This window comes from Pyrgilauda ruficollis, unplaced genomic scaffold (assembly GCF_017590135.1).
Source record: "Pyrgilauda ruficollis isolate IOZ18807 unplaced genomic scaffold, ASM1759013v1 scaffold3, whole genome shotgun sequence".
Classification (NCBI taxonomy): domain Eukaryota; kingdom Metazoa; phylum Chordata; class Aves; order Passeriformes; family Passeridae; genus Pyrgilauda; species Pyrgilauda ruficollis.
In genome coordinates, this window is record NW_024524377.1 from 25,044,682 (window position 1) to 25,071,163 (window position 26,482).

The 26,482-nt window shown below is 41.9% G+C and overlaps 1 protein-coding gene across 3 annotated transcripts in view; it reads right to left on the reverse strand.

The window, feature by feature from the left end:
* Window positions 1–26,452, reverse strand: part of SPATS2L (spermatogenesis associated serine rich 2 like) — a 79,049-nt gene extending 52,597 nt beyond the window's left edge. The window contains exons 1-2 of one of the 3 annotated variants that reach the window (XM_041473428.1): window positions 26,366–26,452; window positions 8,414–8,486 (exon numbers count right to left, since the gene is read on the reverse strand). The gene's annotated coding sequence lies outside the window, so the exon portion shown is untranslated. Of the gene's footprint in view, window positions 1–8,413; window positions 8,487–25,837; window positions 25,858–26,365 lie in introns of those variants that run through there. The other 2 variants (XM_041473429.1, XM_041473430.1) reach the window with 2 other exon arrangements.
* Window positions 26,453–26,482: the final 30 nt, after the last annotated feature.

Consider the following 26,482-nt stretch of genomic DNA (forward strand, 5'->3'; position numbering starts at 1 on the left):
GACTCTCAGCAAATATAATTCTTTCAGTTCAAAGAGCTACATGGACTTGAACCAGCTTCTTGCTGGTCCCACAGGAGCCCCCCCAACTGCAGACAGAGAAGGAGAAGTCATCAGAGGTGCCCTGATCAAGCACACAAGGAAGCACCACAATCATGATGAACTGGCAAGTTTACAGTGAATTTGAGGAAAGGAAACTTTTCACCAGAGCTCTGAAAGTGCTCCCTGAAAAAAGGGCGTCTGAAGAGAACTGATAAGGCCAGGTGCTCAACTGGAGGCATGACAGACCTGAAGAAGCCTTAGTGTGGTGAGACCTCAGGTAAGTAACATATATTCAAAGTATAGGTAAGCATACTTTATGAGTCAGTGAGGTTATGTATATATTTGAAAGTAAACACCTGATTTAAATGTGGCAAAGCAGTCTGAACCTTCCAAAAGCAAACACTGAAATTAAATGCAGTCTTTCATTTTCTATAACCAAGTCACCTCATATAGCTCCTTTGAAGAAGATGCAAATTCTTCCTTGAACAGTATTTAAATTATTATATATTATATACATATGTACACACACAAAATATACATATATAAAAAGCTTTAACAAATGTTTATGAGTTTCTCTAGTAAAATCACCTGATGTGTATCCACAATGAACAGACACAGGCCCAGCAGTATTCCCATACTAACAGTACCTGTAGAGTCAGACACTACACTGTCACCATCACTGACATTTTGATATTCTCAGATTTACAACAAATAACAGTCTTCCTCTCCTCCCCCACCTTCCTAGCACTGAGGAAAACATTGATTTTCTAATGTTAACAAAAGGTATTCCTGGAAACAACAACAAAAGCACATACATAAATAAGTCAACCCATAATTGCTTATTGTTTCATACAGTCCTTCAACCTAATTGCTATTACGCATGAATAAGCGGCTATTAGAGCATTCACTGGACTTTGAACTGCACTTTTTAGAGGTAAACCCCAAAGAAACTCATCATTTTTTTCAACTGAAACCCACACTACCCAGCTACCTCAACATTAATTTGCAAAAGCACAGTCAATCAATGCAGACTGCATACTGCCAAAAATACGCAAAAGCACCTCAACCAGTTCCCCCTTCCATACCCTCTCCAATAGTTGGGGGACAATCTCAAAAAGCCTTTCTGTTTCTGAAGGTCAATAGCATATCAAGTGTTGCTGACATGCATGAACTGAAGTCCCTGTTTAGACAGGTATATTAAGGTTTTGAATTTTTTTTTTAAATTACAAGTTTCTTAAATTGGAAAGGGCAACCCAGTGATAAAGCAGTTTGACTAGCTGCAACATATGGACAGCAAATGGAGTAACTTTATTAACAGAATGAAAATAAGATACTTTATTCATTGAGGAACATTTTCAAGAAAATAAAAGTACATCTTATTTTAAGGTACTTTTCTCAAAGACAGGTAAGCTCAGTTGTGCTGTATAGCACAGATACACATTCTAGAGCATCTTTCAGCTCATCCGTTTGTATTTACTGTAAATGAATTTACACTATTTACTGTAAGTGATCTATTTTTGGCATGCCAGAATCCACGAAATGATAACATCTGTGGACAAACCTTTACTTTGCATCTGTCCAGAATTTCTGAAGATGAACCTTTAACACAGCTTTGGAGGATAAGATAAAATATTACTTGCTGCACAGGATTCAGTGATCAAGAGTTAAGCTCTAACTTGTAGTTACCTAGGTTACTAGTTACCACTGCAGGCCCTGCCAGCTGAAACTCTCAGTGTGCTAAAGGATGCCAAACCCACTTGGGCAAGCGTGGTTTCAGCAGGTTTCAGATGCTGTATTGGGTTTGTGTGACAATGTTCTGATAGCGGAGAGGTTACAGGCATGGCCTCTGTGAGAAACTGCCAGAAGTTTCCCTCATGTCCGATAGAGTCAATGCCAGTCAGCATCAAGATGCACCTGCCACTGGCCAAGGTCAATCCCACCAGCAGCCATGGCAAGTGCCTCTGAAATAACAGTTAAGAAGGGTGGGGTAAAAAAAGCTCTGCAGCAGCAATTGCAGGTGGAGGGAGGACTAAGAAAGAATATGTAAAAGGAACATCTCTGCAGACACCAAGATCACTAGAGAAGGAAGGGCAGGAGGTTCTGCAGGCACCAGAGCTGAGATTCCTCTGCAGCCCATGGTGAGGAAGTTGTGCCCCTGTAGCCCATGGGGGTCCACAGGGATGCAGAGATCCACCTGCAGACTGTGAAGGACACCACACTGGAGCAAGTGGATGCCTGAAGGAGGCTGTATCCCTGTGGGAAGCCCTCAGTGGAACAAGCTCCTGGCAGTGACCTGAGGACCCTTGGAAAGAGGAGCCCATACTAGAGCAAGTTTGCTCGTAGGACTTGTGATGCCATGGGGGGCTCACGCTGGAGCAGGCAGTGCCTGAAGGACTGCACCCCATGGGAAGGGACTCTTGCTGGTGCAGTGCAGGAATCCACACTGGTGCAGTCTGTGAAGAACTGTAGCTTATGGGAAGGCCTCATGTTGGAGAACTTCATGGAGGGTTGTGCTTCATGGCAGGGACCCCACACTGGAGCAGGGGAAGGGTGTGGAGAGTCCTTTCCCTGAGGAAGAAGGATTAGCAGATGCAATGTGTAATAAACTGACCATGACCCACATTACCCTTCCACCAGCACTGCTCTGGAAAGCAGTTACAGAACTTGGGAGTAAAGTTAAGCCTGAGAAGAAGGGAAGGCTGGGGTGAAAGGTGTTTTAAAATTTAGGGTTTTTTATCATTATCTTACTCTTATTGACTGGTAATAAATTAAGCTAATTTATCCAAGTCTAGTCTGTTTTGCCTGTCATGGTAATGGCTGAGTGATCTGTCCCTGTCCTCTTGACCCACAAGTCTTTTGTTATGTTTTCTCTCTCCTACCCAGCTGAGGAGAGGAGGGACAGAGAGGCTTTGGTGGTATCCAGCCAGGGTCAATCCACCACAAGCACACAAAAAAGCATGTTTTGTACGGAAACCTCAAAACTGCTTTAACTGCTAAGTCTCTCTTCTCACTGCTGTTAATTAGCAACGTTACAACAGCACTGACAAGCTCTTCTATATTGCATGTAGGCACTATCAAAAACCCAGTGCTGGTTAACAGTTACCACACTGAGCAAGCCAAAGTCTCAGCAAGTCAAACTCTCAGTATCTCAACTTGCGCTAACCATTCTGTCAGCAGTAAGAACTGCCAGACAATAAACTGAGCTAGCTAGAAATTTCCCAATCAAATGGGTTTTGTTGGGGCTCAGTGAAGCTACTTCGGCATAGCCAAAACATTTCTTGAACACCAGCTAAGCAAGGGTTCCCCAACAGCTAAAGGAAATCCCTGTTAGTCAGCTATCCTTTCCCAAAAAGCCCAAATTACAGCAAAACTTGGAATAAGCAAAGTTCAACTTAACAAAGCAGGAAGTTACTGTGGCTTGTGCAGACACAGAAGAGCTGATCACAGCATTTATTATCAAGTAAAGCGCTGCATCAGTCACGCCTTTCCTTCATTATTCTACAGCCTCACCAAGTAAAGGCAGAGGTGACTCCTGAACAGCTAGTCCTTTACAAATTGTCTGACTGTATTTTCATGAAGCCATTCAGAAAGTTATCATCTTCATTCATAACAAGCAGCTCTGGCAGACACTCATACAGATTTCTTACTGTAGACAAAAGCACAGTCAGAGCTGCCACAAATTCACATCTCCAATTTAGCCACACACCAAACAAGCAGGGCTGGCTCTGCAGGCAGCAGACATGAGCTGTGACTGGATTCTGTGGTTAACAGAGCTCTGTCACTGGCATCCACAGAACCTAGGACTTTGGCTGAAGAGAGCTGGATTTATAGTTGCTCAATATTTGGACTCTCTAATAATGGAGGGAAAAAAAAGAAAGACCCATGTATGAGACACAATTTACACAGGATGAGATTCAGCTCCATTGGCTGTCTTCCTTAAACATGAAATTTATTGCCAGTAATACTGACACACTTGCCAAGACCTGAACTTTCTCTATCACTATTTTTCCAGGGGTTTTGCTCATTAACTGAGATCAGACAGTCTAGCCACCTTGCTCACAATCAGAGCACAGCAACAGGGAATGCTTTGGCTCTTTTTAAACTGCCTGAATTGTGTAGTTGGAGAAAAATACAGGAACTCTTTCACCACTTTATCCCCACGTACACCTCGCTTTTGGACAGGACATAAATTGCTGCCTTGATCCTCCCTTCTAGCAGAATACACACTCCATCCTAGCGGCCTCAGAGAACATTTCTTCTTTTGCTATCGTAAACAAAGATTTCCATAATTTTTCTAACCTGTTCCAACTGCCTGCTCCATAGAGGGAACAAAAAATGGAAGTTATCACTGGCAAAGAAAAACTACCTGCTCTAATCATGGACCTTTACAGCTGAACTATTTCAAAACATACTGGAGGGGGGCAATTCTATTTTGCCTTCACTGTGGGCTGCCTTTTATGAGTATGTTCACTCTTCTCCACCATACAAGGAAAGTTTCATTCAAGTCAGTGCTTCAATGTTAAAAAGGCATGAGAAATTGCATACAACTTTTTATGAAGGTACTGGAGTCTCAGTTTCACTGTGCTTAATGCATGATCAACCAAATCCCATAATGTCACCTCTCTCCTGGAATGACAGCATTGACTGACAAACCTAGTAAGAGGTTTGGAGGTGGCTGCCTTGAACTCTGACATTTAGACCACTCACACTGCTTGCTACCCATTTGTGTATGCTTTGTGATGCTTTTCACTACCAGGAACAAATACTTATCTCTCTTCATATCAACACGTGGAATAAAGAAGGGCCACCAATAACAGAGCAGGCCAAATACCCTAAAAATAAAGAATCAATTCAAGAACTCAAGAGTCTCTTCTAACCTCAATTATTTTCTCTAAAAGATCTGTGAAAGCTCAACTTGCTTTCCGTTTCAGACTTTGATACTGATCAAAGTAATCAGTGAGCTCTAATCTGAATTACCTGAATTCTTTGCATCACACAGCTGCCAGTTATTTTTCACTGACAGCAACATACATAACCAAAAGTAAGGTGTTGCAGGGAAGAACAGGGCCATTCACTGATTTTTTCCAGAAGTGAACTAAGATTTCATTCCTACTTCATTTTTTTTTATTTTTTCAGTTTTTCCATTTCTTAGGATAACCCCATAAATCTAATTCTTAGTGTTTTGATTTTGAAAGCATTTTATCAGTCCAGTTTCATGATATATAAGACTCACATAGTTGATTATTTTAAGGCACAGAATTATATACTTCTACAGACAGTAACAAGATGCAGCTATAGGCAATTAGAGAATTACTCATTTCTGACATAGGTCTGATGTTCACACTGGGTAACATTTCTCCAGAATTGTTCTTGCAGGACAGAGTCAGCTTGAATTTGCAAACACTATTCAGACAAACACTTAAGTGCTACTGAATTTCCTGAAACAAATTTTTTGACACACTTTTCAGTAAAAAATGAACTTCAGCAAATTCTCAGGAGTCTTTTTGAACTGTTTCAGAAGTGTGCATGATTCTAATGAAAATTTCACATCTGCACATTGAAGAAAACATTTTTAATGAAGAATACTCAGTTCTTAAGATGCTACAATAGGATTTTGTTCTTCTGGTAATTCCTTTTTCAGTACCACATTAAAAAGTAAGTAAAAAAAAATAGTTTGATTTGGGGTTGTGGTGGGTCTCACTGGGATGGAGTTAATTTTCTTCACAACAGCTCATATGGTGCCATGTTCTGGCTCTGTGGCCACAACAGTGCTGAGAACACAGCAGTGTTTTGGCTATTGCTGAGCTGTGCTTGCACAGTGTCAAGGCCACCTCTGTTTCCCACTACACCCCCACAGCCAGGCTGAGGGTGGGCAAAAGGCTGGGATGGGACACAGGTGGGACAGCTGACTCAGAGTGACCAGAGGGATATTTCATGTGATCTATCCTCAGGCTCATAAATAAAAATTGGGATAAAGGAAGAAAAGGGTATTTTTGTTTTCAAGCAAGTTTTTTGGTTGTTGTTTGGAGACTGGCTGGGTATCAGTCTGCCATCACCTGGTGTGCCGTCTCCCTTGCGCTGCTTGTTTTTCACCCCCTGAGCTTTTCTTTACCTATTAAATGTTTTCTTAACTCAGGAGTTGTCTTTTGCTCTCCCTATTTTCTCCTCCATCCCCCTGTGGAGAGCTGCTGCAGGGAGTGAGTTAGAAGCTGTGTGGGTGCTTGGCTTCTGGCCAGGGTGAACCCACCACAGCAAGTCACACTGAAAACCCATCCCAGACTGGTGTACTCTCTTGTCAGATTCTGATCTAGAACTTGCCTCAATATTCAGTGTCTACAAAAACTCTATTTCTCTAGATACTTGTAAGGCACTTTACCTCCATATATCTGAGCTGAGTATAATCCTCATCCCAACTCTACAGTCTGAGAAAGCATTTGTTATTCTCATTCTGCTGAGGGGTAAAGAAGTGGAGGGGACTACAGGAAAAGGTTTTCAGAGTTGATTAAAAATTTTGGCCTCATTTGCAGAAAGAACATTTACACACAGCCATCTTTTAATAGCAACCTGAAGGCTTCTCAGAGCTGAAAAACAATCCCTTTGCAAGTTTAAGATCTTTACTGACCTCCCTATTATTACTACCCCTCCAAGTACAGGATTCACAAATACGGATCTTTACGAACAAGCCAGCAAGTTTCCCTATTCTCAGGGCCACAAGGTATCATTCTGCTGTGGAAGACCAAGTGCAGCTGAAAAACCAGCATCTTTCCCAGAAATCACTGCTTTTGAGAAATCCCTGTGCTGTGTAACACTGCTGACAAGGGTGGAGATGCTTCCAAGATATCTCGTTCTCTAGGCAGCCCATCTGTTTCTGACAGCTCAACTTCTGGTCAGCAACTGACCCAATGAGTCACTCTGCTTGTACTGTACAGAGCTCAGAGCCAGACAAGCAATATTTCATCATGTACTTGGCCACACTTGTGATCAGCAGATGCCTAAGAACCACTTTGGGCACGTATCTTTATCTTCTTTCCTTTGAGGAAGTCACACAGCTCACCACTACTGAGTTTAGTATGCTGAAGTATTAACTACCAGATTGACTCTATTCAGCCACTCCCTGTGAGCTTTCCACTACCACAAGCTTTGAAAGTTTGCCATGTGGCAATTCTGTGTAAAAAAACTGAAGCAAAAAGGAAATCCTTAAGAAACAGCATAACTACCTCCACCAAAGAAACAGGGTGGATGAAGTGAATAATGTACAAATGAAATTACTTCCATCTATTTATTATAATGCCCGAGCATTTCAGAAACTTCAATACATAAACATATTTATCATTCTGACACCCATGCTTAAGTGCAGGAGTATTGTTATCTCATCTTACAGATTTAAAATTGAGGAATTAAGTGATTCAGTGAAGATTTCTCAGGAAGCCATTCAAAAGGGACACAATCCAAGTGTCCTAAGCTGCAAGAAAACTAGAGAACCTTACAGGCATTTGAAAAAAATTGTCATCTCTATTAGAATTACACAAAAGGATGAGGTCCTTAAAACTTGAAACCTGTTAGATTCAGGCTTGGAACAGACTTAGCTTATGATTTTTAACATGCTGGACACAGAGAAACTGCCTCATTTGGACAAAATGGCAAAAGGAATTACTTTATATGTTCAAACAAATATTTTCTCCAAACAAGTGACAAAAACCATTGAGTTTGGACCTCTAAAATTAGGCAATTGCAGAGCCCCCATTTCTCAGTTTTGTAGTCTACATGTGTATCTAATTTTTTTTAATTACTACAATGCTACCCTTTCCCACTGCCCTCTGAACATCACTTTGGACTATACTTATTGTGATATGACTTCAGAATACCAGTTGAGCAGAACTTTCAGTTGCAAACCATGTACATCTTTACAGTAATTCAAACAATTACAAAAGATGGGAAGACGGGGAGGAGAAGCAGTAGGACCATATAGCATAAGTCAGCTTACTGACAGAGAGAAAGACGATGAAGGAGAGAAATTTATATGGAATGGTGAATAACAGACTCTGGAGAAAAAACTGCCCCATCCCTGGGAGTGTTCAGGGCCAAGCTGGGTGGGGCTCTCAGCAACCTGGTCTAGTGTAAGGTATCCCTGGCCATGGCAGGAGGCTTGGAACAATATGATCTTCAAGGTCCCTCCCAACCCAAGCCACTCTGCTAGAGTGGGAAATCATATGATTTCCATATGATTCAAGTTCCAAGATGTTCAAATAGACTGCACTGCTCTGATGAAAGCAGCCCCCAAAGTTCTTGGCTTCTTGCTCTTGCACCGACAGACCTGTAAGTAAAGAACCTTTCTATCGGAATGATCAGCAAAGAGAGATAAAAAGTATCTTACCACTGCAAATTACTCCAGCTTCTGTTCCTATTTTTCTGTCTTCTTCAAAAGACTGTATCTCCTGCAAAAATAGCTGAAAGTTAAAAAAAAAAAGAAACAATCAAACAAGTACTTAATTTTTTCTTATTTTGCTTCACTCTCTTCTTACAGAAGACTTGTGAAAAAAACATCCCTCATTCCTTTACTGCTGTGGTCAACACGTGGGGGTGCCTTTATCTGTTTTACAGGGCTTATCTTTTCTAAGGGCCTATCTTCACTGCCATGAAAGCTTAGGCAATCACCTAAGCTTTGTTGTTAGTCCCATTCCTGACCACACATACAATTCTCCCCTGAAACAAACCCATTTTTAAAGCACCTATTTTAAGCTCAAACTAGCCAGCACATGGGATGTGCAGAAAGATCAAGTTAAGCAACGAAAACTCTTTTATCATTAATGCAAGAGAGCTGTAGGTGCAAGTTACGGTAACACAGCAGCTACTAATCCAACCTTTCTGAGCAGCACTAGTGCAGTTTCACTGTGGTCATTATCCAGAAACAACATTACCATCTCAAGAATACTAACTCACATGAAACAAAGGGAAACCCAAAGGGTGACACCAGCACTCTGTTCACAATACAAGGCCTTTGCTGATTTACATATAAATTTCAGAGGAATTGTCCCCAAAGTTAAAGACACACAACCACATGGAAAACTGAGTGCCTGTTTACATCTACACATGGATGAATGGAAACTCATCTCCCAATTTCATCAGTCCAGGGAAGTAGTTAAGCTTTGTATTCTCTTGTGCAGTTGTGTGGACAAGGCAGTCATGGTCTATAGTTTACCATGCACGCCAGATAGAAATTATTCCTCTTTGGCAGCTATTAAGTGAGTTGCACACTGGTCTTTGTTTGCTTTGGAATTAGATCTGTTTAGCAGTCCCTCAGCTAATCCTAAAAGAATATTGCAATGTTTCTGAACATCCTGATTGCTGAAATCAGCCTCTACTAAGCCACTATGACTGGACTTTCTTTACAGACAAATTTTTCCTTCTGTACTACAAAATACTACCTCTATGTACAGACTAGAAGTGTGTGACTGCTTTCATATTTAATTCATTTTATCCTTACTGAAACTACATATTTTGCCAAGGCCAAAACAAATTTTAGACTGCGAAAGTCCTGTCAGCATCACAGGTTTTAGTTTAAAGCAAGGCAGAAAGCTCTTAATTGCTTCTGCATCCAAAACAGCCAGATGTTCCCTGAAGCACTTCACCTGGCAAAGGCTCCCACAACAAACACTCTCACAGCTTATGTCCCAAAGTCCATTACAATCTAAACACACATTTCTGCATGGCTTGCTGAGTCACAGTGATGTTCAAAATCAAAGGAATGAATAGAGCAATTTAAAATGTGATGCTTCAATGAAGAAATACAAGTACTCACCCATGTCAGTATTAAAGAGCATTTCTGGATGTTGGAATCTACACAACAGGCACAGATCCATGAGATGAATAAGAGGAGTTGGAAACCTGGTGAGGGGGCATACCCAATTCCTTGCCTTTGGGCAGAATACCCCAACCAAGCTCTGGGGAAGAGGCCTATGTGATGGCCCTACCAGGAGCTTTGTCTTTGGGGCAAGCAAGGGCAAGGTTTGGCTGTTTCCCTCAAAGAGACACAAGGAAAGGCTGAGAACTCATCCCTTTTGTCCAGTGAGCACCCGAATCAAAACAGAGAAGACAGAAACATTCCTAATAGCCACTGCACTTATGCCAACATCCAGACAATTAACTCCTTCCAGTACTGCCTGTAGCCTGCAGGAAGTATTTTTAGGATTTAAACACAGCAATTCAGATCATAGACATTATTGCACTGAGGCATCCTAGAGATTCTTCCTTTTCCCTGCATCACATCATCTGCTAAACCCCAGTTTTGATCTTTTTCAATCCAGGCTACGTAGGAGAATCTTCTCCAACTTCACTGGAAAACTAAAACCTGAAAAAGTCAAATGGGAAAAGCTTTATGGCTTAAAAAAAAAAAAAACAAAAAAAAAACAAAAAAGGTTTTTCCTCCAATGAGTTGTTTTGACAATTTTTGTCATTTGGAACTTGACAAGATTTGAAGAAGAAAGTGACAGATAATGTCAGAATCTCATTTTTTAATGTGGTCAAGAAAAATGGTCACTGGTATGAAATTATTCAAGCTAGAATTATAATTATTGCCCCTTGAGAGTTATTATTAAAAACTGTTTTAAAACACAAAGGAACATAAGCAAAAAATGGCAGTCCAAAGCTCTTCCTTTGCATCACCATAAAATAACAAAGCAGATAGCTAACAGCACACTATATGGACAATTCTAAACCCTCCCCATTTTACTGCATGAAGCAAAGATTTGCTCTTCCCAAGCAATACCACATCTATCAAATTTGACCAAATAAGATATATTACCTTGAAAAAATTAATTAATTCTATAGGACATCTTTCCACAGCTTGATCATCTCCCCTAAATCACCACTTTGTCATTACTCAATGGTCCATAACATGTTATCAAACAGAACGCAGGAAAAAATGACTCAAGGATGGAGGGAGGAAATCACAAGTAAAGGTACAACAGTTAAAAGGAAGTTACTTGACTTATGGATCATCACAGATAATACTGTTCCTTAACATGCAAATGTTCAAGTAATTTTCCATTATAATGAAAGGTCAATTATATATAAATTTCCATTATAATGAAAAGTCAAGTGACTTTTATTCTCAAACAGCGAAAAGATGTTGGAATAGGAAGGCATTCTGTCACTATGCAGGCCTTAGAATGCAGGCTGAAAAACATTAGCCCATATTCCTCTGTGGAAGATCGATGGCTGATGAAGGCCATGTGCATGGAGATGACATGATACCCCCTGACAGAACCTTCAACACATTGTCCTCCACTGCAGAGTATGAAGAGAAAAAAACAGAGCTTCAGATATCACATCACCAAAGTGCACGTCCACCAGAGCTCGGTGACGAACAACTGCACCAAAACCAACATAAGCCTAAACACCTGCCAGGAATCAGTGCTCATTGCAATGCTACAGCCCTGCAGGACATACAAATAACCCAAGCATTTTAATCCCTCCCCATCTTGAGCTGTGACTCTTTCGACAGCTCCCTAATCCTTGTACTAATGTGATATGTGACAACAGAAGAACCAGACACGAAGTTTAAATCTAGATCAGAACAGCTATTCATTGTGACATTGCCCTTAATGAACCTAAATAGCAGAATCAAAGCGTAACACAAGCTATATAACACTCTAGATTGGAGTCCTCATCCTACAGGAATCTTTACTCTTCAGAATAGTAAAACAAGGCCTTTGACCCTTTTATTCTGATGCCTAACCCTGACTGCAGCCTTAACCTAGGATTTCACAACACACCCATTACACAGAAGAGCTCAGAAACTCTAACACTGCACTCTTCTAATTCCACTGTAGACCCATGAGCCTTCTAGACTCTAACAGCAAACGTAACCTTCAATCCCTCCACTCCCAAGTAAATATTCTACACAAATAGGATTTGCACACCTGTGCAAAATAGCATGCTAAATATATCCAAGATTGTATATAGTGACTACAGTATCACTGCAATTAACTGGAAGTTGTCAGAGTCTGTTAAGAATAGTTTGTTTGGCTTCTGTTTTGGGTCCGTTTTTTGCTTATTTTTTAAAAATATCAAAAGCTAAGTTTATAGTGGAATTGGACGCATATTGAACTGGGATGAATGCTGACAACACAAAGAAACATTGGACTATAGACAGCTGGCTGTTATTTCAGGATATTTCTTTGGTGAGGTCAGTGATGGAACATCTAGGTGAGAAGAAAGTCAGCAGAAGACAGGGGATTTTCTAAATGCTGATATGAATGACTGCAAAGGCTATTTACAGTCTGCTGGTCCACATACAAAAAAGTGAGATTTTGTTGATGATTATGGCACTTGGAGTTTTTTGGCCCTTCTCTGGGTTTTGCTTTTGGCCTAGCTAGTGAGTCACATTTCCCTAACTGCCAATGCAGCTGTTCAGCACATGGAAAGCAAACCTCACTTTCTTTGACAGTCAGACCTTAAGACATCTACTCTCAACCTTATGCCCAACACAGATTGCAAGTTCTGATGTAGTCAATCAGGATTTCCCCTTGTCTGCCACTGCTACACTTCAACACAGTGGTAAGATCCTGCCAGTATCAGTCAGTTAGTAACAACAACTTCCAAAGCTGAACTCTGCCTGCCTTTAACCCAAGATGCTCCATTTTGTGCACTGCAGTTTCTAACCCTGGCAAGGGCATGCAGTGCCAAGCACACTCAGCAGGAGCCAGCCTTCAGAGGACAATTCATATCAACATTTACAACATGCACTTCTTACTGTAAGAAAAGGTGTATATGATTGTAAAGCAGCATAAGGCTTTCTGTCTAAAACCATCCTCATCTGGTATTTGCTAGAAACTGTATAACAAAAATTCTGTTGACATTAGGACTGGGAAACAACAAAATAAAAGCTTCAGGACTGGACCACCTCTCATCTTACACCAGATTTCTGTTCAGTGACACAAGTCAGACAATGATATCACAGTAGGGCAAATGACAGGATATCTGTAAGCACCTTTATTCTACCAATGATCTCTCATAATTTCAGTTTTTTACTCCTCCTAATGTAACATCAGTCAATAATTTACTCCCAAAGCATTATGGGCCTAATCCAATTTCTCCTGACAGTACTGGAGCCAGAGTAGATCCATAACACCCACACAGATGAGCCAGATGATGCTAGAAATTCAACACCACACCACTGAACACCTAGTATCACACCATATGAGAAATCTCTCCACTGTTAGAAGAACTGGACCCACTGGAAGCCCAAAATGGTTAGAGGACTGAGTTGTGAAGCACAAATTCTCAGACAATGAACATAGGGCAAAACTTACATGTTTTACTTCCTGCAAGAACTGCTGTCTGCTTCAAATATTTACCATACTTCTGATAGATGAAGATAGTTTATTAACACAGCTGGGAATGTTTTACTTGGATGTGTTTATCTTTCTTCAACCTCTGTCTGACTCACAGATATCTCAATTTATTTTAGTTTTCCCCACTCTCAGAAACAAAGAGAGTTTCTGTAACCAACTGTACCATAACCAGGTATACTGTCTGTGACCCTAGCAGATTTATGGAAAGCTCTCTTCACTAAGAAACTCATCCATAATTTCCCAAAAATGCCTTATTTTGGGAGTTAACATCATGAAAAGCAACTTAAACTCATTTGTTACACAGCAATAGAATGACTGTCTTAAGAGGTGTTATCTATCTCAGCCTGGAAGCAGTAAAAAAACTTTTCCTTTTTTTTAGAACTCTTTGGTGGAGCATGGATAGCAACAGAATAGCTACTTAGACGTATATGCTATAATCAAGTTCTCAGAGTGTCTGTGTACTTTGTCAAGTGCAGCTAACTGAAATTAAGATAAGAATTTTCCCTGAAACACATGAGCCCACATGCCAAAATTATTCCCCCTAAGGGCAGGTGAGGACTTCTGAAGCTACATTTGGAAATATTAAAAAAATGACAAGACATCCTTAGCCAAATGGTTATGGTAATTCATTATCATCATTACTAAAGAAAATACTCTGTAACATATTCCAAGCTAAGATTTGCACTCTCTTCCCTGCCCTGATCTAAGGATGCACACAAAGCCCACCTGAAAAGGTATCCCAGCTGGAGTTACCAAGACCGGCTGATGACACAAGCCATAATTTGTCAAGATTCCAGCTTCTGAACATTTGTGCTGAATCCTAGAACTTGTGCAATATGAAACACTTAAAACAGAAAGCCTTTGGGAGTAGCCAAGAAGAATACTTCAGGAAAAAAAATGACCATTACAGAAGCTTTAGAGGATTTATAATTATGTTTTGTTTGCAACTGTACAGTAGCCTAGCCCATAAATAGAAACCAGGTGGATTAATTTATTTTTTTTTTACATTTGCTTTACTTTCTTTATTTGAGACTTGTGGGAATTATGGTAACCAAGCAACACCATAACCTGGAAATCCCTACTTAAGACAACTGCTGATACCCTGATGAGGCAGGATATGTTCAGTGCCTAGAGGAGCCATGGGATCTCCATTTCTGTACACTCCAGGGGGTCACAAGATTCTAAGAAGAGTGAGCAAAACATTCTGTACAAACTGGGTACAGATTTTATATCTCCATGCCTCAGTGTCAAAACTGCCTCCCTCTGAAATGAATTTTGCTGCCACTTGGGAGTCCACCGTGAGTTTTACTTGCCACTTTTGCAAGGTCAGTCTGTCAGGAGAGCTTCCCCTTACCAAGGCTTGGCAACTCAAAAATAATGGGTCTCAAACAGCATAACTGTCAAGACATTAAAAATAACATCCATGGATTTATTAGAAATATCACTGTGGATCCATGTAAATTTCATTAAGTAAGTATTCATTTACACAGAACACAACCTTATAACTAAATGTTGATAGAAAGTGTAACTAAATTGAAAAAAAAAAAATCCGCAATGTTGTTTTCTGGTCAGAAAAGCACACTAGAAGAATCAAGCATTTTACGGCTTCTGCAATGGACAACAGCTGAAGTAACTCATTTTCCATCCAAGTGCAATCAGCACTATTTTCAAACTGGCACATCCTCCATGTAATCAGTCTTCAGCCTCCCAAAGAAGGAGAGCTTGTGAAGGAAGCAGTACTTCTTACACTTTGCACACTAGCAACATCAGCTGTGCCCTCACTCTGTCAAATGGTTTTTATTCAGCATTTTATAAAACAATTTTTTAAACTGCTCCAAAACAAAAGTAGACATTTTCTTAATAGCAAAGTCAATCTATGTATTTTTGTACAAACATTTTAAGACATAACGACATTCTGAGAAAGAAAATATGCAAATGATGCTTTTTAAAAAGTTTAAATTATTTGCTTATTCAAATAAGCAGAGGCAGAGAAAATATGTCTGAGTGCACATGCTTTAAAGTGAATGAGGGGTTGTTTTAGGATACAAAGGGTGACTACTGCACACAACCAATGTGTGGTGGATCCGTCAAGGCTGTGGATACTGAGTTTATCCTGCCATTCAGCAGAGAGTACCTTAGTCTCACAGGTAAGACAGTGTGATCAGTACCAAAAGCAAGACAACCCAGAAATAGCAGATAGCTTTGGGAGCCACAGAGTGCATTAAAAAGCTCAACCCTGTGGAACAGGTTTCAGCTTTTCCTCATACTAGCATCCAGCTGATACTGAGTTTTATTGCGCAGTACCAAATACCAAAGGTTACAATAAATATTAAAATCACCAAAAATCCCCAAGAGACTACATCTAAAGATGTCCCCTGAAAGTTACACTGGGACACAGACATAAGGGGGCTGCAAGGAACTTGGTCTACTGCCACCATTGCTGGGCTTCTGAAAAAACATCACACCACGACTGTGAAAAGTAGAACTGTTTGTCAACACAATATCGTGTGTTGAGTGTGCCTTTGTAAAGGGGTAAGTGGGAGAGGTTCAAAGAACAGAGTACCTCCTGGGAATCTTTACTGGGAAGTAGCCCAGCAGAGACATGTGCACTCTGCATCACCCACTGGAGGAGGTACTGCATCCTGCTCAGAAAGACAGCATGATGCCAGGGCCCAGCATGGCAGCAGCAATGGATCCTCAAGTCCAATTCCACTTCACTCCATCATCATTGCCTTGGTGTGTGGACAGGAGGAGGGTTAACAACTCCCAGACTGCCATCACCTAAGCATTTTCACACTTCTCTCCTTCCTGACAGTCCTACAAAAGCTGAACACAACCACAAAGAATATTTGTACAGCACAGAGGTCAGACGTATTCCTTCTTATATAAAACTCCAATCATTCTCCACCTAGAATGACAAAATACTCTTGTGCATTCTAGAGTGGGATCATAATGAACAAAAATGCAGGATGAAATCAATTTACAAATGTAAATATAACCCTAGCCTCTTTTGAAGCTTTAATAGGAAGGAGAAACAAAATTACCCGGGGGATCTTGGTCAGACTCAGCCATGAGTGTAAATGAGATCTCATTCCCATGTGGTATTTCACATCACAAAGGAAAACACAGAGCTCTCACAGCCCTGAAACAGAAGGTTTCCATGAAACAGTAATTTGGTCATCAAAGCAGCCTTTTCATGGGAATGACATACAAACAACAAAATAACACCCAAAGTTTTTAAGCAAGTTTCTCACGCTGGAACTTAGACTGTTTCACTGATGATTTAAATTATTTCAGCCTGGGCTTCAGCTGAAATGCTTGTGTCAGTATTTTAGTTATGAAGGAATGGGTAAAATAAAGCAAAAATACAGTGTGCTTTTCTATTGTGCTAGTAAGTTTGGATAAAAGCAAGTAGGTGCTGGTACAAATCTGGAATCCCTTCAGGGAACTCAGATAAACACTTTGTTAAAGCAAACTGGAGTTTGCCTTAGTTTATTGGCATAGCATCTTCTATATGGATCATTTACTCTGAATTCATGTCTGCATTTACTTTCCTAGGAACAAACATGCATTTACTGCTGACACTGAGACTCAGCAACTGATCTATGACTTGGCAACTCTGCTCCAAGTGCCTTTGAGATACTAAGAGTAAAGTTTATTCCAGTAATAACCATTTGCCCACAGGACATGGTCTGAATATTTTACGGTCCACTAAAAAAAATAACATCCCATTTAATGGCAGAAAGTTGCATGAAAAGCATTACATGCACGTCATGTGGCCAAGCTACTATCTCTAGCCCAAGCTGGGCTTTGTGAATTATCAGCCTTCTGTATGTTTTAGCTTTGCAAAATTATAGTATGTTGATGTTATTTATTTTTCCATTTTATTTCCTAAGATATTTGCCGCTTCAGTAGAAGAGGGGAGTGGCACACAGTAACTACAACCTGTCTTTCTTGTTTCCAAGGTCTCCTGGCTTCCACAGATGCACCTTCAAGGTCGGGGCTCTGCTTACCACCCATAACTCTGGTCCTCAGTATAAACAACTGAAGCTTACATGTGTAAGCAAATCCCTTAACATCCATAGCTGCAGATTTCAAACACACACACTGCCTGACCACCTTGTGCTCACCTTGATCACCAATATATTAAATACTAAAATTTTCTCAGCCACCCTAGGACATAAGTACATTTCTTCTAGTGAATTACCAAAGTCAAGGACCTTGAGAAGCCACACAAATAACTCCTGAAGTATGTTCATGAATACAGCACACTGTAAAAGTTGGAGATTAAAAGCAGAATTATCAAGTTTCAAAGTAAGAGTGAGATGACATCTCATAATAAGAGAGAGATATCTTTTCACAGAGTCACAGATTGGGTAAGGCTGGATGGGATGGCAGTAGCTTATCTGGACCAACATGTCTGCTCAGGCAGGGTCATCCCAAAGCCCCTTGCACAGGACTGCATCCACACAGTTCCTGAGTATCTCCAGGTATATTAAATACCTCTCTGGGAAAACTGTTCCAATGCACAGTCACTCCTACAGTTAAGAAGTTCTTCCTTATATTAAGGTGGAACTTCCTGTGGCTGTTTTTTGGAGGTAGGGGGTGTTAAACTGTAATCCACTAACAGATACCTTTCTAGCTTTGTATTAACACAGACAGTTAATGATTTATGGCCTGTCTCTTAAGGAGTCCATCTGCTGTATTTTCCATTTCAATTAACAGCAGACTCCTTCCCAAAGCTCTATGATCAGTACTGGAAACCGAAAACATCCAAAAATGTAGCACATAAGAGTCCCTGAGTCCCTTTCAAAAAAAAATCCCAAGCTAGCAAAAGGCAAAGCCTTTTATGGAGTCTGGTACCAAATTTGTTTAAAGACAAAATCCAACAAAACTGGCACACTCAGCAACAGCCCTTGCAAGGCAGCCCAGCTGCCAGCTGGCGGCAGCTCCAGCGGTTCCCCATATTGGCCAGAGGCCTGGAGAAGGAATTCAGCTCCACAGGAGCCTTGCTCCCATACACGTGGGGAAGCACCCTCACCACAGTCCGACCTTACACACTGACATCTCAAAATGAGATGCCCTTGCCCACGTCTTTTGGCACTGCAGAGAAACAGCCCTTGCTATCACATGTTTGACCATTTCCCTCTATTGAACCACTTCTGCAGAGCTGGACTCCGACTACACAGCCAGCTCAGTGAGGATGCAGAGCCTGGCAGGTCAAGTTCAGCCCAGAAAAAGTACGATACCATGGTACAAAATGTCTGTTTTTTGTCATCTGTAACAGCAATCCTGAGGTTCTTTTTTAATTCACAGAAATCTCTAATATGAAGCTAAGCAGCTCTCTAGATGGAAGAAGATATTATTCACTTAAAATAGTGAACAGTAGGTTGAAAGTGGGCTATTCAGTTTAACTAATGAGTTTACATTGCTGCATTCTTTTAATATGAGGCAACAATGCTAATGACTAACCCTTTTGCAGTTTATAGACCTTGCAACTACAAGATGATCCCTCTTTTATTTAAGAAGTCCCTTGTTACAGCTTAAGAAATCAAGTTTTGCTTTTTAGCAATTCTCACTAAAATGCTTTGCAAGGCACCATCACTCATTTACAGGCTGATGTTTAGAGAACCTGACTGTACGCAACTGCAATAATAACTTCCTGTATTCAACATCTCTGGAAATCCAACACTGGAACAGCAATTAAAAATTTCTAGCATTTCCTCATCTGTAAGGTAATGCACAAAATAATCATGGTTGTATACTTGGGTTAACTTCAGAGAGGGGAATCAGGTGTTAAAAATGACAATATGTCAACCTCATCCCAGAAGCAAAGAAAACGGAAACCCATCATTCTTTGTCAAGAGAGCTCAGAATGGGCTGGGTCAGAAGGGACCACAGTGGGCCATCTGCTCCAACCTCCCTTTTCAAGCAGGGCTATCTTAGAGCACACTGCACAGGATTAGGTCTGGATGGTTCTTGAATATCTCCAGTGAAAGAGACTCTGCACCCTCTCAGGGCAATCTGTTCCAGTGCTGAGTCACTGCATATTAAAGAAGTTCTTCCTCATGTTCAGGTAGAACTTCCCATGCTTGAGTTTCTGCCCATTGCCTCTTGTCCTATTGCTTGGCACCACCAAGAAGAGCCTGTTCCATCCTCTTGAGACACTCCCTTTACATACTTGCACACATCGACGAGATCTCCTTTCATTCACCTTCATTGCAATCCTTGTTGTACTCATGGCAGCGCAATGGATGAATTTACATACATGACCATCCCTTGCCAGGTTATGCAAGAGCAGAGTGACTTCCCAGACTGCCAAATCATGGAATCACAGAATGGTTTGGGTTGGAAGGGGACCTGAAAGATCACATAGTTCCAACCTCCAAGCTGCGGGGGGCAGGAACATCAATCACTACATCAGGTTCCCCAGAGCCTCACCCAAACTGGCCTTGAACACCCCTAGGGATGGTATCCACATCCAAACAGATTTCCTTGTTCACAACTTCCTTAGTTTTATAGGCTTACTGTCTTTACTACAACATAAAGTACATTACTTCTAATTATAGAGTACCCTTCATCCTGAAACACCCTGTGGACTCCGAACCCTCTCACAGAACAGTCAGAAGTTTCAGGACTGAGCACACAGTGGAATTGCTGCAGCCTGCTCCACAGCTGGCTCTCATGTCATATTCTTGGCTAGAAGAAGGTCATAGAACCAAACTCCTACTCACATCAAAGTGCTGCAAAACTGCTAATACATGTATAGGTCTGACAGGACCTTAGTTCGAAATATCTCTTCCCCAGAAACTCAGCTACAGAGGATGTAGACTGCACCTCTTTCAGACATGAAGGGCTTGTGTCTTTCATAATAGAAAAAAATTGTGAGGCTACCAGCCATGCTGTGATGTAGACCCAACAGCACCAAAGTTGGATCATCTTCTTTCAAAAAGCCCGGTCTTCCTCCCCACCAGAGCTTCCTCCAACCACCACCTTCTGCTCTCTTCACAAGCCTACAGGCACTTTTCTTACATAGCAGCTGCCCTAGTTCATCTGTATTTGCCTCACACTTCAGATCTCTTCAGGGCACCTCTTGCCCCACCTGCACCAGAGCTCTCCACACCTGACAGCACACATCTGATCTTTTGACTCCTTTCTCCTCCTCTTTCCTTACATTTCAGACTTGGCAGCCTTTCTGCTGGCCAGATGAATTATCCAGTCCTTTCTGGCTTCCACTGTGTTTGTATACAAAATAATTTGGTTACTGAAGAGAAAGGAACCCTCAAGAATTTTAACAAGAACTAGGTTTCCTTCTTTCATCCTAGTAACAAAGTGCATGCAGCACATGGGAGACCTCAGCAGCTGTGGGAACAGATGATGAAGCCTGTCTGCACCTTAGAGCTGTGCAGTCTACCTCCACATCATCCCTCACTCCAACATACCCAGCACAATGACAACAAGCTCTGATTCTAACACCGAACCACAAGGTCATGACAGCACCTGAACAATGCAGCCAATTCAAAACAACTTCTAGCCAAAACTAAGTTATTAATGAAAAACAGAAACACAGAAAAGACACCATTTCATTCAGACCTTGTCCTAAAGATCACTAAATCAAATTCTACACAAGCTAGTATATCACTGCATAAGATAGTTATTCCCTCAGCAACACAGAAAGGGGAAATCCCAGAGAAATTATGACATTTTGGGAGTTGTAGGTTTTCCACTGCTACCATAAACCACAGCTTCTGAACACATTCCAACTGAGAAGTGCCACCACACCCAAACTGCAAGTGCAATGGTTTTATTGCATTTAATTTTACACAGAGAACCATACTGTAATTTAGCTACTAAAAGGGAATAACTTAATTGTAGTGAAGAAGAGGAAGCCACAAACTGGATGCGTGTAGGACACTGCTGGTTTTATGTATTACTAAGTAATTTAGCCTGAAACAACCATTTGAGTATGTGCTTGAGCTTGAAGTCATCCAGAGCCCAAATACTCTTTGCTGGCAGCGGTACCTAACCAATAAGAAAGTCTCAAGTCTTGGTCTGCCACTATGAACCACTCTTCTGCAGTGATGAAAGCCAGGTGCCACAGTTAGCATCCAGGCAGACACTCCAGGGTTGAACCTTCAGGGCAAGTACTGCACATATTTCAACAAAATTAGCCAGGATCCTGAAGGGCTATCCTCATTTGGAAATGTCTCACCAACAATATCTTTTGGTGGTGCTCCAGGTAAGACTCAATCAAGCACCATAAATTCTTGCACATACTTTACACAAGGGTGGGCCAACAAACACCAGTCCACCTACCCCAAACATAAGGTGTTTATTTTGAAATGCTGCCAGACAGGTTGACTTTACCAGCACAGAAAGATAACTCCGTGAGACTGAGCTGTCAACACAACAGTGGCAGCAGCTCCTTGAATGCCAACTCAAAACACACCCACAACCTTCAAGCATAGTCACCTTCCAAGAAATCATACTCACAGTTCGCTTGACTATGCATAGCACAAACAGATAACATTGCTCAACTCCACCCAGGACATAAAACAGCATCAACCCTCTCAGAAACACAGTTCATGGCAACACCAGGCTCAAGTTACCACTTAAAAAAAAATAGAACAGACCCTCAGCCAAAGAAAATCAAGTAAAACTGCACCAGTTCACATAGGCCAAAACATGTCCCAACCTCTGACTAGCAGCACAGTGGTATTCACAAACAGGTGAGGCTTCTTTGCCATTTGAACTCTTACCTTTCCATCACTTGGGAGATTAGATTCATCATTAATTTAAATACTGGACACAGTACACTGCCATAGGCATTTTTTTCAGCCAGCAAACCACTCGAGAGAGTACTGAAAGGCCTATTATGAAGGCCAATAGCTATCCTTTTCTTGAATGACCACATGAAAATCAGTGACTGTTCCACAATGGTTTGAAAAGGCCTTTTGTCTGAAGGAAAGGACAAGGAGTCACAAAGTATTGCAGATTCATTTGTTACTCATGGCTTTTGAAGAAACTGCAGAGCTTCAGTTAAAAGCAAACCAAGAAAAGAACAAGCTTTGAAAGTGTTATGCCACAATCCTTTCCTACTATGTACATGCAGAGCATATTTTTAGTCTCTTTTGTATTATAAAAAGATGGGCTGGCATTCTATATTATTGTTGTTTACAAGAGGAGCTTAAAACACTTGCAGAGTTTTGACTTTATTCCCAAACCCTAATTAGGGTCTGCAGCACTATTGTATAAACAGAAAATCATCAGGAGCTTTTTCTGGTACATCTAGTAAAAGTGTAATTGTACTGGGATAATAAGTGAAACCATTGTCACTGTGGCTTAATAATCACTTTAGTAATTGAGCAAATTTGGCATTGCCCATGAAGTATAAGATGGCCAATTCAAGAAAAAGACTTCTTTTGTACTGAGAAACCAGCATTAGACTCTAATTTTGAAGTCTGTTTCTGAAGTCCCTCACAAAAAAAGTTAATTACATCTGTCAACAACTTCCCAGAAGAAAAAAATGTTTTACTTCCCCACCTACCCCAATGACACTTCAGTTCCCAGATTTTACATGCAAAGGTGCACTCACATTCAAAATGGGACTTGCACACAGGATTTCATTACAGTTTCTAAACAAGCTTCACATGCACAAACTTTCAGCGGGAATGACAGTGGAACCTAATAACCTAAAACAGATTTCTTCTAATCCATACCCAGAACTAGGGAATTACTGCACTTCCATTCAAAAACAAGAGTTACAGCTGACAGACTTGCCCTCTTCTGTGTATGTTCCACCCACACACCATGAAACTAAACAGTCAAAAAGTGTCAGTTTTCACTCCCCAGCTCCTTGCCATATCCCAAAATTTATATTCCCTGTGCTCCCACAGCGGCACCGAAACCAAACAATGTATTTTGCACACACCATTGGTCAAGGTGCCTGTTACACTTAGCTCTTCTGACCACCTTATCAAATTACATCAGGCAAGGAGCTGGTCCTTGGCATGTTACAAGGCTGCACAAGGGTCAAAATTTTCGCTGTAGGAAGCAGACACGATGCCACTCCCATATATACGTGGGAAGTAAAAGTCCTGCCATGACAAATGCACCCCCAAGGTAACTACACACCCCCTCATCTTATGCTCTCCAAAACAAGAGCTTACCATTCTAAAGACTGTAAAGAGACTCTTGCCAATGCAAAACAGAAGCTAAACAATGCCACACATCTTGAAGCTCAAGGTGCTCAGAAACCCACAGGGCACAGACGTGTGACGTGCAAAGCCTCCTGCTTTCAAACAGCTTTTAACAGAAGAAGGTGTCCAGTCTAAAATAAAGGTACTTCACTACTGTTTCTTTTTATACTAGAAGAAGAAAACTGTGAGAAAGCTGGTGACACATCTGAGAAAGGAAGGCAGGAGGAACAGCAAAACTGAAGCATTAGAACAGTGCAGAAAAACACAGAGTAGAGAGTAGTACCAGACAGGAGCCATATTTCTCAAGAGCAACATGGACAATAAAATCCTTGATATTAGCTACAAATCAACTACAATTAACAGTTAACTGTTATTTTTCTTCCCTAGATGTTCGTGCAAAGTCTCACTGCCCTTTGGTGTTCTGCTCCAAGTCATTACACAGCTTTACTTTTATCCTCCAGTGCACAGTGAAAAGTGGAGTTTGACCTTTTCTTTAGATTTGTAAAGCACCACAGCAGACTGTTTTGAGAACATGACTGAGGTAGGTTTTTTTTTCTATTCTGCATAACTAACGTTGCTAACAGTGTCTGAAGATGTCTAAGGCGTAGCCTCTGAAAACACACCAGGAAACACAGTCCCTTAGAATGACAACAGAGGCCATGTGTGTGGGCAAAAAGTACACGAATGTAACAGTTTGTGAGAATTAATGCAAAATACAGGCTGTCTGCAACTGCTGACAGGCACAGGTTTGGTACTCCCATGATTGCTAGAGTAAAACTTGAAGAAAATACAAAATACATTGTAGGCACTGGAAGCTTTGTACTTTCTGTTAAAAACAGGATTGAATCAATTTCAGTTCCAGACAAGCATTTCCTTAAAATTCGGGAAACAGCAGGAAGGTGTCCTGACATAGCTGCGTTTCCGTTTCTTTGAGCAAGAAGGACTAGATGAGAATAACCGGTCTACATTCAGAACCAAACCTCTCAACACAGAAGGATGCTTGTGTTCAGCTTTTAGGCTCATTACTGTATGTCAGACAAAACAATAATTCTCAAGCACATTTTTTCTCAGGCATCTGCCTGAGGATAAGGACTGTGGAAACAGACCCTTCACTTAAGGATAACCCTGAGGACATTTTGAAGGGTACTTACTTTAATTCATCTTAATCATAGCACTTTTTTATGCAGTAAATTTCCCGGAGTTGTGACCTTACCTCCTTACACAGTTATACAGCACCTGACACAGTACAAGCTTTATCTTGATTAGTGTCTCATTACATTCAACAGATCCTGCTGTTCTCAAAGGGCCAAACTCCTTCCACAATTAGTGGGAGAACACTCACAGCCTAGCACCAGTGTTCGGCTCCAGCAGTTTGTGATGGCGCCTCACTAAATTCACCAACCTGTTCTGACCTGGAAATCATCCTGCATTTGCACGGTTTGACTGCATTCACAGAAACAATTGTGGCAAGGGCACGGTGTCCTGCTCACAGCAGCCTGAAGACTCTAGTTAGTGGCATTCAACAGGTTGCCATCCAGGATTTCTTTCATGGACAGTGCAAATACATTCCTAGTTAACTTGACATTCTACATGCAGCAGCATTTCCACTTTCTGTGTAGGAAGTTTTTAGTTTACCTTCTTGAATGACCATGTTTTGGAAAATACTTTATAACTGTCTCAAGAGCTCAAAGAAACAGAAGGAAAATGCCTCTTGCATACACTGGTCATTCAAATTTAAAGGTTAACAGAAAAAAAAAAATTCCCACAAAAGATCATTAGCTGCCTTGAAGCACATTTTCAAGCTGAAATCAACCAAATCAATCCAGTGGAATGTGACCTGGAATGAAACAGATGGATTTTCTGTGGTGCCTCAGTTTCCCTAAAGAAAACAAATCTGGTAGTACAAGCGACTCACATCTCCAAGTGATGAGGCTGAGGGTGGGGAAGGAGCTTACACTATTAATTTACAGCTCAACAAAGGAGGCATTGCATTCTGATAGAGAATAAGAGTACTGCCAGCTGCTACTGCTTATCAACGAATTCCATACCTACTAATTTTTTTATGCATAGTAAAAAAGACAACACAGACTTAAACCAAACAAACCCTAAACCAAACACAAAATCAGTTACAAAAAACCCACTACCATCTCGGAGGTCTTCTACCTCGGCAGAGATAAAAAGGAACGCCAAATGGGTGGATTTACGCTGAAACAGCAGCTGAGGCACAGCAAGCTCCGCGCCTACCTTGCGGTGTGGCAGCGCTGGCAGCAGCGTTCACAGCCCTGCCAGAGCCCCCGGCGGCGGTTCGGGACCGAACGCTCCGCTGGCTCAGCGCGCCGGGCACGGGCGGCCACGCTCGGCGACACCCGGCTCCCGGGGCGCGCAGTTAATCATTTATGGCCGAGGCTGTCACCGAATAGCCTTGAACAGCCCAGCCCAGCCCCGCTTCGGCTCCGGAGGCGTCGATGGCTGGCGGAGCGGCGGCCGAGGGGGAGCGGCGGCGAGCGGCTCCCGGGTGCCGGCGGAGCGGGTCCCGGCGCACGCCAAGCGGGGTCCAGGGGACGGGGTCGGCCTGGTTGCGGTCCCCGTGCCGCCAGGAGGGGCCCACCCGCAGCCGGGGCTCGGCGCCGGGATCCGAGGCGACAGAGCAACGGGTGGGGCACCGCGACAGCCGCACCCCTCCCTCCCCGGCACCCCTCGGCACGAAACTCCCGGCGGCCCCCCGCCGCCCCGCGCAGGTGCTGCTGAGGGGAGGCGACGGCGGCGCCTTACCTGGTGCGGCCGCGGCGGAGGCCGAGGAGGGGCTGGGGCCGGTGGCGGCCGTGGCACCGCCGCCCTCCCGCGGACACGCCTCGCGCCCCGCCCCGCGCGCCAGCACCGCCCCCGGCC